The sequence below is a fragment of the Hipposideros armiger genome, unplaced genomic scaffold (assembly GCF_001890085.2).
Source record: "Hipposideros armiger isolate ML-2016 unplaced genomic scaffold, ASM189008v1 scaffold_435, whole genome shotgun sequence".
NCBI lineage: Eukaryota > Metazoa > Chordata > Mammalia > Chiroptera > Hipposideridae > Hipposideros > Hipposideros armiger.
In genome coordinates, this window is record NW_017731785.1 from 637,935 (window position 1) to 650,082 (window position 12,148).

The window sequence follows — 12,148 nt, forward strand, 5'->3', positions numbered from 1 at the left end:
TTTACTTCCATAAAAGGAAGAACACTCATCAATCTTGTGAAAAGTTGCATAAAGTTTATGGTGACAATGCTCTACAAGAACGTCAGTGCCAATGATGGTTCATGAAATTCCGTGCTGGTGATTTTGATCTGAGCGATGCTCCTCGGTCAGGGAGGCCCAACAAGGTTGACAGTAAAGGCATTGCTTGAATCAAAGCCACATTACATGACACCAGAGATTGCAGAAACATTGAACATCCATCATTCAAGCGTTCACGACCACCTGAAGAAGCTGGGATACTTAAGCAAGCTTGATATATGGGTTCTGCATGAACTCAAAAAAATTCATTTGACTGCACGTATAAACATCTGCAATATGCTCATTAAATGTGAGGGAAATGATCCTTTTTTGAAGTGACTGGTAACTGGTGATGAGAAGTGGATTGTTTACAACAATGTGGTGCGTGAACAGTCTTGGCCCCAATGTGATGATTCACCTCAAACAACATCAAAAGCAGACATTCATCAGAGGAAGGTTATGCTCTCAGTGTGGTGGAAATTTAAAGGTGTCATGTTTTTCAAGCTCCTACCAAGGATCCAAACAATCAATTCAAGTGTGTACTGTCAGCAATTTGACAGTTTGAATGAATCCATCATCCAGAAATGTCCAGAGCTTGTTAATTGTAAAGGAGTTGTGTTCCATTGCAACAACATGAGACCACACACAGGTTTGATCACCCATCAAAAATTATTGGAGCTTGGATGGGATGTGTTGCCATACCCACCATACTCGCCTGATCTTGTGCCATCAGACTTCCACTTGTTTTGCTCTCTTCAAAACTCCTTGTGTGATATAATGTTCAATTCAGATGAAGCTGTAAATCAGCACCTTGTTCATTTTTTTGCAAATAAAGACAGATTCTTCTATGAACGAGGAATTATGAAGCTCACTGAAAGATGGCAAAATGTTATTGAACAAAACGGGCAAGATATCATTGATTGATCTTTGTTGTTTATATAAATAAATGACCTTTGAAAAACATAGACAAAATAAATCATGACTTTTCCGACAAACCAATAAGTTTCTCTGGAAATATTTCAAACTATTTTGTATGTCATTATAACATTCGAGGCCTGACAATTAAGTTTGAGAACTTCTTGCAACAATGTAGCTAACCTTTTTTTGCTATCAGAGGGATTATTAATTATGAATTTGTATCAACTGGACAAACAGTTAACCAAGTTTATTATTTGGAAGTGCTGAAAAGGCTGACCTCAACTTTTCACCAACAATTCATGGCTGTTGCATCCCAACAATGCACCAGCTCACACGGCACCATCTGTGAGGGAGTTTTTAGCCAATAAACAAATAACTGTATTGGAACGCTCTCCCTACTCACCTGATCTGGCCCCCAATGACTTCTTTATTTACCTGAAGATAAAAGAAATATTGAAAGAAAGACATTTTGATGATATTCAGGACATCAAGGGTGATACAACGATAGCTCTGATGGCCATTCCAGAAAAAGAGTTCCAAAATTGCTTTGAAGGGTGGACTAGGTGCTGCTGTCGTTGCATAGCTTCCCAAGGGGAGTACCTCAAAGGTGACCATAGTGATATTCAGCTCTGAGGTTTGTAGCACTTTTTCTACGATGTGTATGAGTTTAATTGTCAGACGTCATATAATTAAATATCACTTTCAACTTTTTTCAAATGATTTCAGACCTTTCTTATACTGAATTGTTATGACATCTCTATAATGTAAATATAGCAGATATTATTATGCCTATTTAACAGATTTATAAAGGCAAACAGAACCATCTACACATCATCCTACTCATATTAGTGGTATATCCAGATATCCTGACTCTCAGGCAGATTAACAGTCCACAATTCCAGGCCACTCTCTGGGGTACACATCACCATTTGCATTTGGTAGTATAGTTTAGAGGCGTGCATCAGAAGATGTGAAAACATCTGCTGAGAATGTAGTGTATTTGGATTCTTTCTGGAAATTTGTAATTTCAGTCTTTGAGCTCCAGGCCTATTGGGTTTGGTGCTATCAAAGGAACCAATTAACATTCATCTATTTTTAGCTCAGGCAGCCATATACTATGACACTTTCCTTGGCTAATGATTGATGGAGGGAGGGAACTATATCGTTCACTTCCAAGATGAGTTGTGTAGTATAAAACTGCCCATGATCCTGATGTCGGATATCCACCAACCTAGTTTCTAAGAGCTAGAGACAAGTGAGGGTTATCTTCCTGGGCAGCGACACTAAAAAGAGACAAGTTTCCCGTAATATATTTCAGTGAGGTCTGAATTATGACTTTCTTCTCTCCTCCCTCTAGCCAAATGTAAAAGATTTAATTTGGTCTCTTGCAATTTCCAGGAGGATTAAAGTACAAATCATATAGCCAAGGGACCCATCTGTAGCAATAGAATAGAGTTAGTTAACCTTGACTAAAGTTAATTTAGCTACTGAAATGGTCACTGGCAGGGGTGTGGCTGACTCATGCCGGCTAACACGATTCTTTAGCACATATCTTGCCACTTTCCATAATGTTTCAACTAATTTGCTTCTAATTTGTAAAGTAAAAATGGTATACCTTATTTACTGTTAGCTATTAGTGGTATAGCTTGCTCATCTCTCTGTTCCTTTGGTATTTATCTGATTGTCCAGGATGTATGGTATGATTCAAATTCAGCAACACTTTGGTTTTACTGTACATTTGGGTAAGAATACAAATATTAAAAGCATATCCCATGACATTTCTATTACACTTTTCTAACAAGGACAGGGTCTTGTAACATTTGATTTTAGCTTATAAATGATCTCATCTATTTCAGGTTTTTCTTTAATAGAACAAACAGCTTTTTATATTTATATGTGATGTTATGTGTTTGGGCAAATAACACTGATTAATGGTAGAATACTCTGTCTCTACATTTATTTAATAAGTACATTTAGATACACACATCATGCTCTTAACCAGTTTCAACTCATACTTTAATAAATTTAAGTAGAAGAGAAATTACAATGAATGTTTGAAAGGGGTAGATGATTGTGTGTGTGTGTGTGTCTGTGTCTGTGTGTATACATACAAGGTGTGATAAAAATATGGTGCATGTTTAAATAAAAAAAATACTACAGTAAAAGACACATTGCCATTAATCCCCCTCAAAATACTCTCCTGCGCTTTTAACACACTTATCCCATTATTGCCACTTTTTGAAGCAGTTCTGGAAATCCTATTCCGTGAGTGTCTTGAGTTGTGCTTTCATGGCTGCCTCGCTCTCCTGAATCCATTCAAAACGTTTAACTTTAATGGCTATTTTGACTTTAGCGGAAGAGCCAGAAGTCACATGGTGCCAAATCCAGTGAATAAGATGGATGAGGACACAGCGTAATGTTTATTTGACAGAAATTGCCATATCAGAAACGAAGTGTGACATGGAGCCTTTCCATTGTGTTCACAAAATATGGTGAATGCTGCTGCCGTCCAACAGAAAGGCAGGGATCTTCAGTACAGGAAGTGGCGTGATGAACCTTAACAACAGTGTGTGGCAAGTTCCAACTTGTTTGGTGCAGTCATTCGGGTGTGAACTATGGTTGAGGGAAGGTGTGTTTTAAAGTGTGCCTTAAATTGTTCTCCATCATGACAACATTCTGTGTCACACATTGTTTTTGGTATATGGCGATTTCTGTTAAATAAAAACATGACAGTGGGTCCTCATCCACCTTATTCACTGGATCCGGTACCTTGTGACTTCTGGCTCTTCCCCAAAGTCAAAATGATTCAATACATCAAGGCAGCCATGAAGGCGCAACTAAAGACACTCACAAAAAAGGACTCCCAGAGCTGCTTCAGAAAGTAGCAAGATTGATGAGATAAGTGTGTTCGAAGAGAAGGGAAGTATTTTGAGGGGGATTAATGGCAATGTATCTTTTACTGTAATACATTTTTTAAATGTAAGCATTCAATGTATTATGTGATCACATGTTGTATATATGTATATATGTATATATGTATATATGTATATGTGTATATATGTATACATACATATATGTATGTGTGTGTGTATATTTATCTATATATACAGTAATACCTTGGTTTGCGATTGTGATTTGTTCCGGAAACAAACTACTCATATTGTAAGACATCGCTGGTTTACCAAGTTAAAATGTATTAGAAATGTTTGCTCATCATAGGGAATACTTGCAAACCAAGTTACTCTCAATGCAAGGTTTTACTGTGTATGTATATGTGTGCATGCATCTATACATATATATATTCCCCCCCCACACCTCCCACCCAAGCTGACGTTAACTCAGGATCAAGTCCATCATCTGTGGCTGGCTGCTTGAAGGTGCGGCTGGAACAGCCCATATGTGGAGCCTCTGCCAGCCCTGTACTTGCCAGGTCTCTGCTCTCCTAATTCCATAAAATGTTACTGTTGAAAGGCTCCTGGTAAAAGGCTGTTGTCATATGTACAGATATTACATTACAATAAGATTGCTTCCAAATGGACACACGGTTACATTCACCATTGTAACTGTTTTACTATAACGATCAAATATACAAGCACAGCGGATATGAAACCGCAATTTTAAACTGGGAAACAAAATGAGTAAAAGATACCTCCTTCATCAAATGAAATGTTTAAATTTGAATAACTGCAGAACAATTTTTCTGCAATTACCTATTTTCCCAGAGAAAAATAAATCAAGGCATGTCAGCCAGATCCCCTATTAACGCTGTCTTTGGCTGCTCTCCTTGGCTGGAGGCTGGAGTCGTGAGGTTATACAGGGACACAAAGCCACCAAGCTCACAGGGCAGGGGGAACAAATCAAATAAATGCTTCTTAGAGTCTCGAGATGATGATGCTTCTGAATTAAGGAGCAGAGTGAGAACCCTGTTGTGACTTTTGGTATTAAGAGAGAAAGATAGCATCTACTTTGTGTGATCTATCATTGTTAGAAGAATCAAATGAGATAATGTATCTAAAAGCCCTTTCAAAAGTATGAAAAGCTGTACGTATATATGAGCCTGGGTGACCTACATTATACCAAGATCTTTGATTAGCATGAGCAGTTGACCACAGGGTAACTCAGAGCTTGAACTATCATCAGACTGATAAAGGAGAGCTTGGTGAAAGGAGTGATTTTGTTTATTAAATGTGATAAACAAGAAAGTTCTCTTATTTTTAATTTAAATTCTTGTGTTTCATACATTTTCTTTTTGAAAAATAGTAACTCATTTTTTTTTGTTTGGTATGTAGAGTTACAGCATTAGAAAAGAAAGAAAAAGCTTTGGAACCTGACTTATCTTTTTTGGAATTTCCATAATTTATAATTTATCATTTCCATAATTTACTGTGTGATCTCAGCCAGGTTAATTAAACTTTCTGAACCTGCAAAATACTGTGAATAATGTTCACTACATGATACCTTTGTGTAGATCAAATGATTTAACATAACATATAATACTTAGCACGTATCTGGTAGTTCATAAGCATGAAAAAATGCCTAATTCGCTTCCCCACCAGTAAAAATGTAGGTCGGTGTTGCACAAAGTGCAGTATCTGAACCAGTGTGTAAGAATTAACTGTGAGAATAAAAATGCAGATTCCTGAAGCCTGCTCCAGACCTTCTACAGATGGGCCCTGAGAATGTGCTTTTCAATAAATGTCCTGGCTAATTCTTAAACTTACCAGAATCAGCAACCACTAATTTAGATAGAGCCTGGCATTCGGGCCTAGTACTTGCTGTGCAGTGTTGTTGAATTTGAAAATACAGAAATTGAATTTTAAGCTGAGCTGATCCAGTGACTGCATGGGAGTTTCCATTTTATATTAATTTTGTTTGCTTTGTTGCCATTTGCTTCTTTATCCCCAAATCCAGAAAAGCCATTAAATATTCTCTTCGGGGTCCTAGTAGGTGAAGGTTCCAATGTTTTACTGCATCTGGTTGCAGTTGAATGTTAGATGTGGTTGCAAACAGAAAGGAAGTTAAACATAAAGGAATATTGACTTTGACATATTGAAAACCTAGTTTAAAATTAATAACCAAACAAACTGTGGTGAAATAAAGATTTGCCCTTTCCTTGCCAAAAAGTCAGAGATATTCAAGCCAGATGCTTATCAGCCCTGCACTGCATGCTCACTCACCAGCAAAGAACTGGGCATACATTTTTAACCTGGGTAAGCTAAAGGTTGAGTCCATTGATTTTTGACTCTTTCTAATATTTATTCAGAAATCCTCAAAAATGGATAAAATATGGTTAGTCCAATTTAACATTAACTTAAATGCCTGAACTTTATCCAAAGAAGAAACTATTGAATTGCAGAAAGTACTGAAGGCATCTAATTGTTGCTTGTTGAAAATTATAGAAGTCAAACTCAAGAGCAGGCAAAGTGAGAATAATGTTCATAAGGATCTGTGTATGCTGTGCAGATAGAAGGTATGTGTGGGTTGGGGGTACAGGGTGCCTTCACAAATGAGGAACAGGTGTATATTTATAGCAGCAGAAATTTTAATGTTCTCTGTAGTGGTCTGGAATAATTTCATTATATGAGCAAGATGTGAATTTCCAAATTTCTTCTCCTTTGCCGCTTGCTGAAATATCAGGGCCCTTTGACAGTTATCAGGAACGCCTGCTATCTCTTCCAGAGGTTCTTTCCTGGCACGTAGTCAACAGTTGAATTACCTTCAATGGTAATATACGTCTTCAGCTCTTTTGAAAGCTCTCTATTCACCCACAATGTAAAGTTGCAAGTAGACGACTTTACCTTTTACCTGCTCTCCCTGCTTTCACCACCTTTCTTTATATAGGAGAGCCTTGCTTAGTCATTCCACATGTTGTGGTGGATGTTTTCTAGCCACAATTCAGATGTCCCTAGATCTTTCCTCACTCATTGATCAAGGAGAATATAGTCTTAGATATATCAACTCCAAATATACACTCTGGAATGGGATTGCTGGAGGAACTGGGCCACCCCAGTGCCTCTATTCCAGCTGAGCTCTTGATAATCTTGTGATGTTAGAGGAATCCCCTGACCTGGCAGGTGGTGGCCTCCTTCTAGGAATGTATGAATAATTATATAAGCCACAGTTCCAACATGTTGGTCTTGAACCAATGGATAGTTCACTCCTTAAGCATAAAACAGAAGTCCTTACACAATATGCCAAGAAATCTGCCAGGATCAATTCATAACAATGGTCCCAGAGAACAAGATGTTGGGTATTTCCAGATTTTTCTGTTTCCCTGATTTTTTCCTTCAGGAATAGTTAGGGTAGCTCAAACCTGCCTGTCCCTGTTATCCTGTGTGGTTTGTTAATGATGCCCTTCTCTAAAGTAGCTGCTTCTGTAAACTCTTCCAGGTTGGATGATCAACTATCTGGCCATCCTTGTCATGCTTCATAACTTATCTCCTTTGGGAAGCCTGTCTTGACCCGCTGGGGTAGACGGAATTCTCTCTCATTGCAGTATGCATTTCCACGTCATTGCACTTGTCATAATTATAAGTAGTTTTTGTAACATATGCATCATATATGTTTTCCCTGTTCAGATATAAGCTCCATAAGGACAGACTCACTTTAAGGTTCAGGGTGACATCTTAAAGCCTAGCAATCATATAACATGTGTTCAAAAAAATATGTGTTGAACAAACGCATGCATACATCACGTGACATTTACCAAGGCTAAGCATGTCCCTCATCCAGTGAGTCTACGTGGTCGTCTGTGGAAGAAGCAAATAGCATCTGCTGGTGCTGTGAGAAGGGTGCTTCATGGTCCGTAACCCCTTTGGGGAGCTCCCCTGAAGTCTGGCTCTTGGGATGCCAAAAGCAGAGTTCTATCCCGCTTAGAAACTAGTAGAGAATCTGGTGTCCATAGGGGACCTGTGTTCTTCTCAGCGAAGACCAGAGGCCCAGCACAAAAGAGCCTGCCGTTGATGCTAAGGAGCCTGCAGGCTGACTTGAGCGGTCTTCACTCTGGCTTCAGTAGCCTACGGCTTCTTCCACCTCGCTCGGGACCCTGCCCGGACTCCCTGCTGGAGTCATCGCAGGAGAAGAATGAGTGAGAAAAGGCAGAGGGGCTGGAAGGAGGAATGGAGAGAAGCAGAACAGATCCCACTGATACTTAACACCCTAGATTTGCTTCCTCCTCCATGACCTCATGCCTCCCATCCACGTTATGGAGTTGTTTTGAGCAGAGCTACATTGGCCTTTGGAAAAATGAGTCTTTCCGTGTATAACTTTGGCGCCCTACCTGTTATTGAGGATCACCTCTCAAGGTCATGAGCCTGCTTTTAAACTGCGAAGCTTGCCTTTTCCCAGGTACTTTAAGTCTTTATCTTGTAGTGAGGATATGGCTGGGACACCACAGCTGTGTCTCCAATAATAAGAACAAAGAATTTTATCACAAACAAAATTAGTTGGACAATAAGAATAAAGCCAAGGTATGCCACAGTAAGCTGATACAATTCTAACCGAATGCTGATAAAATGGACATTTTAGTTACTGTGCGCAGTCCTTTCTGTTACGATTCCTATGATAACTTTGGAAATTTTGGAAACAGTCCATGAACCACCAACACCTGCTTTTGTATTCCCTGAGCACTGAGGCACCTAGATTAGGATTCATTACATGAGATAATGTAGACCACTAAAGCCCCTTGATTCCCAGATTCATTCATATTAGTTCTCATTTCCAGAGTGCTGGCCATCCGAGAAACACCTGCCCTTGGGGTAATTTTCTTAGGTTAGTCCTAAAATACTAATGAGTGTTGTTTCTGTATAAATCAAAGATTAGCGGGCGGCTTCTATAAAATACCTGCAATCCTTGTAAAATACAAAATGTTCAATTAGCAATCTGCATTTTCAGGAACATGGTATTTATTGGGTCGTCGGGAAACTCATGACGCATTTTTGCATTGAAATACATAGAAAAAATATGTCATGACTTTTCCGACAACCCAATAGTAATGATAGGCAACTCTAATACTGTTGGCTAGAGATGATGCAAGTATAATGGATAACTGAGATTTAAATGCAAGCGCCATTAAAACAATCCAGGGACATCTATAAGATTTACCAGGATCTACAATCTGAATGATGGGAGACTTTATCTCTAGGTAAAGAATGAAGAAGGAAACATATTTCAACTAGATAGGATGTTCTCTTCTGTAAGAGCACCCAGGGTTCATTGCCACTGGCTTCTTCTGGATCAGTCACATTGTTCTAAATGAATGATGCTGTCAGAGCTTTAAAGAATGACAAGGAGTTCTGCCGGCAGCTCTGGATATAATGAAAGTGCCCTCGCTGCTTCCTTTGGCTTCATCCGAGCAGCAGGATTAAATTTGAGCTCCAATTTTGAAATGATCAAAAGCTGTTTGACTGCATTTTCAATATGTTTATCAGAAGGAAGCTGAAAGTACAAGATAACTTCTGCAAGAAACTTGGAAGTTGAAATGGGTATCCGCACCTTCTGAAAGGAATCTGCTGCGGTAGGACATGACTCACGTTTTCACCGCCGAGCACCAGCAGTGCACTTTTCTCCCAGAATTATTTTTAACTAGGTTGGAAGCGATCCAGGTTTGACTCTCCCCAAAGCAATTTTGTAAATGTGAAAGGGGCTAACTGGGTTCTGATTCAAAAGACAGGTGCACCTGGATGTCTTTTGTACAGCTGTGAAAATCCACAGGACGGCCATCACTTCTTCCCCAGGGGAATAGCTTAAGTGTGAAATGCGCTTTCTTCCAAAGGTGATGAAAGCCAGCAAGACAGAGCGAAGTTAAGCAGAGCAAATACGAACACACTGAGTTTTCTTTTTTCCTCCTTCAGAACACACCCAGACGATAAAGCGAGAGATTTATGATCAGAAATATGAAAGACTGCTGCCTACATCCAACAGAAATTACAGTTGCCGCTTTAAACCTATCTCAACAACGTGCAAGTTCATTTGAAATCTGTCAGGAGATAACCCGGCTACTACTACCACACCGTGGTTGTACAAGTTTTATAAAACAAAGAAAAGAACGAGGTTTTATGTTGCACCATGAAGGAACAATAGGTAGGATCTGAAATGGGAAATATTTCGGTTGACCCTTGCTTCTTAGTAAAATAAATAAGTTATGCCTTTTCAGTCTTATGACATTGGAGTTTTCCTTGTTACTACATTGAGGTTAAAAATGCCTCAGTCTTCGATAGCATTCCTATTTTAAAATAATATAGATTTCATGTAAAATTAACACCTATGGTTAAATATAGTCAACATAATATTTTGCGGTGAATTAAAATATTTAATGTTTTCAATGTGTCAAAACTAATATACATCTGTTGCCTGTAAAAATTTCTTTTAAAAACAATATTCGTCTTGAACAAAATTTTCAGAAGAGTTGTTTATCAATAGGAGAATAGCTAATTGCTCTCAAGGTTATCTTTGCTAACCCTTCAGACAAAATATACCATTGCATCGTGTAATTTTTGCCTTAAAGATTTTCTGAAAGTCAGAACAGGCAATGAATAGATAACTCAGCAGGTGGATACATCAAAAGAAAAAAATATACCCCAGGGTTAATAGACTGTTTTGCTAGTCAGAAAAAGAGGCCACTCATATTATTTAAATGATGGAAATGCATTTTAAAGATTGTCAAAGAAAGGAAGAATACAGTGGTTATAGTGCTACTGAAATGGCTGTATGTCCAGATGTCAGGAAAAGACAAGGACCTCATGATAGTCAGGTCTGTAGAGAACAAGACGGACTTGAGCACCTGCAAGGGCGACTGGGACCCAAGGCACAGTTTGCGGGATCAGTGGTCGAGTACTCTATCACTAATTGATATAATTGCTCAATTTGTGTCACTTTTCTGTATGTGATTTTTTCTGCTTTTTTCTTGTACTACCAACTGACTCCTATATCTCTAGTTTGAATTCATAAGAGAGAAGCAGATAGTTATAGTTCTTCACCATTCTTCTTGTCTGCAGATCTTTGATGGGTGGGCACTTTATGGGCCAAAGGCCATCCTGTATAAGGGCATTCTCAGGATCAGGTGATCCATGGGCCAGTCAACTGGGGCCAGGAAGGTGGCAACCAGCAGTCCACTCATGTAGGCAGGCCCCCTTAGAAGGAAATGTTACAATGAGGTTGAAGGAGTAATTGGTATTATGAGGCATACTCGTACCTCTTGGAAACCCAATTTTATTTTATTTTCTAGCTGTAAAAGAATGAAAATTTCTGTCTTATCTAACTCACAGGCTTTTGTGAGAAAAGATGAAAAAATATAATTAGAAAGTGCTATAAATAGTAATACTATATTAATAAGCCCCACTAATTGTGATAAGAAGGCCAATGTTTTGTTATTCTTCTTCTTAGTATTTATCTTGTGCTAAGTTAGGTTTTGAAAAATTATAATTGATTGTGAATAATGAGAAGGAAGTAAAGGAAATGAAATATAGAGCCTTAAAATATCTATATAAGACCAAAGCTACAATTTACACATGTAAATTAATTCAGAAACCTTAAAATGATAAAAAAATCTAGGTTATATTATTTGATATGATTTTCTAATGTAATACTTTGAGATTTTTCTTAAAATAAAATAATTATTTATCAATTCAATTTTCAATTGTTTAGCTTCTAAATTAATGCCTTAAAGCCTTTCTTTTAAATATTTTTGCAAGTATACTGTAGCATACTGATCTAATAATCTGTTCTGTGTACATTTTGTTGTTGTTTTTCTTTTTCCTTTTTTTTTAACAAGACACAAACTTTCTACTCCCTTAGAAATAAGAATTGTGAAGGATACTTGCCAAAAGATGAACAATATATATTTGAGAAAAAATCAGACTTGACCCAGTCATGAACCACAAAGAGGACAGTTTGGAAACAGTTCAGAGGGACTGTATTTGGATTAGTAGAAATCTTGTATAATTCATTTTATGTCCATATTATACAAGGCAGTGCATCTCATTCTATAAGTAGGAGACAACAGACCTACTTGTCACCAGCTCTTCTAGAGTCTGATCCAGTTTACACAGTTCTATAACCAGAAACTTTATTTATATATCACTATAACACAGCCAGTTTTGTGAACATTGCAATCCATCAGAACCACCAGACTTTATATAAACTACATATATACATATAACTCAAAGTTTGCTGC

The 12,148-nt window shown here is 38.0% G+C and overlaps 1 protein-coding gene across 32 annotated transcripts in view; it reads left to right on the plus strand.

The window, feature by feature from the left end:
- NRXN1 (neurexin 1) overlaps positions 1-12,148 on the plus strand; it is a 1,140,616-nt gene that overhangs the window by 360,350 nt on the left and 768,118 nt on the right. The window contains exon 1 of one of the 32 annotated variants that reach the window (XM_019665188.1): positions 10,039-10,056. The exons of the other annotated variants lie outside the window; for them this stretch is intronic. The gene's annotated coding sequence lies outside the window, so the exon portion shown is untranslated. Of the gene's footprint in view, positions 1-10,038; positions 10,057-12,148 lie in introns of those variants that run through there. 32 annotated transcript variants of the gene reach the window in all.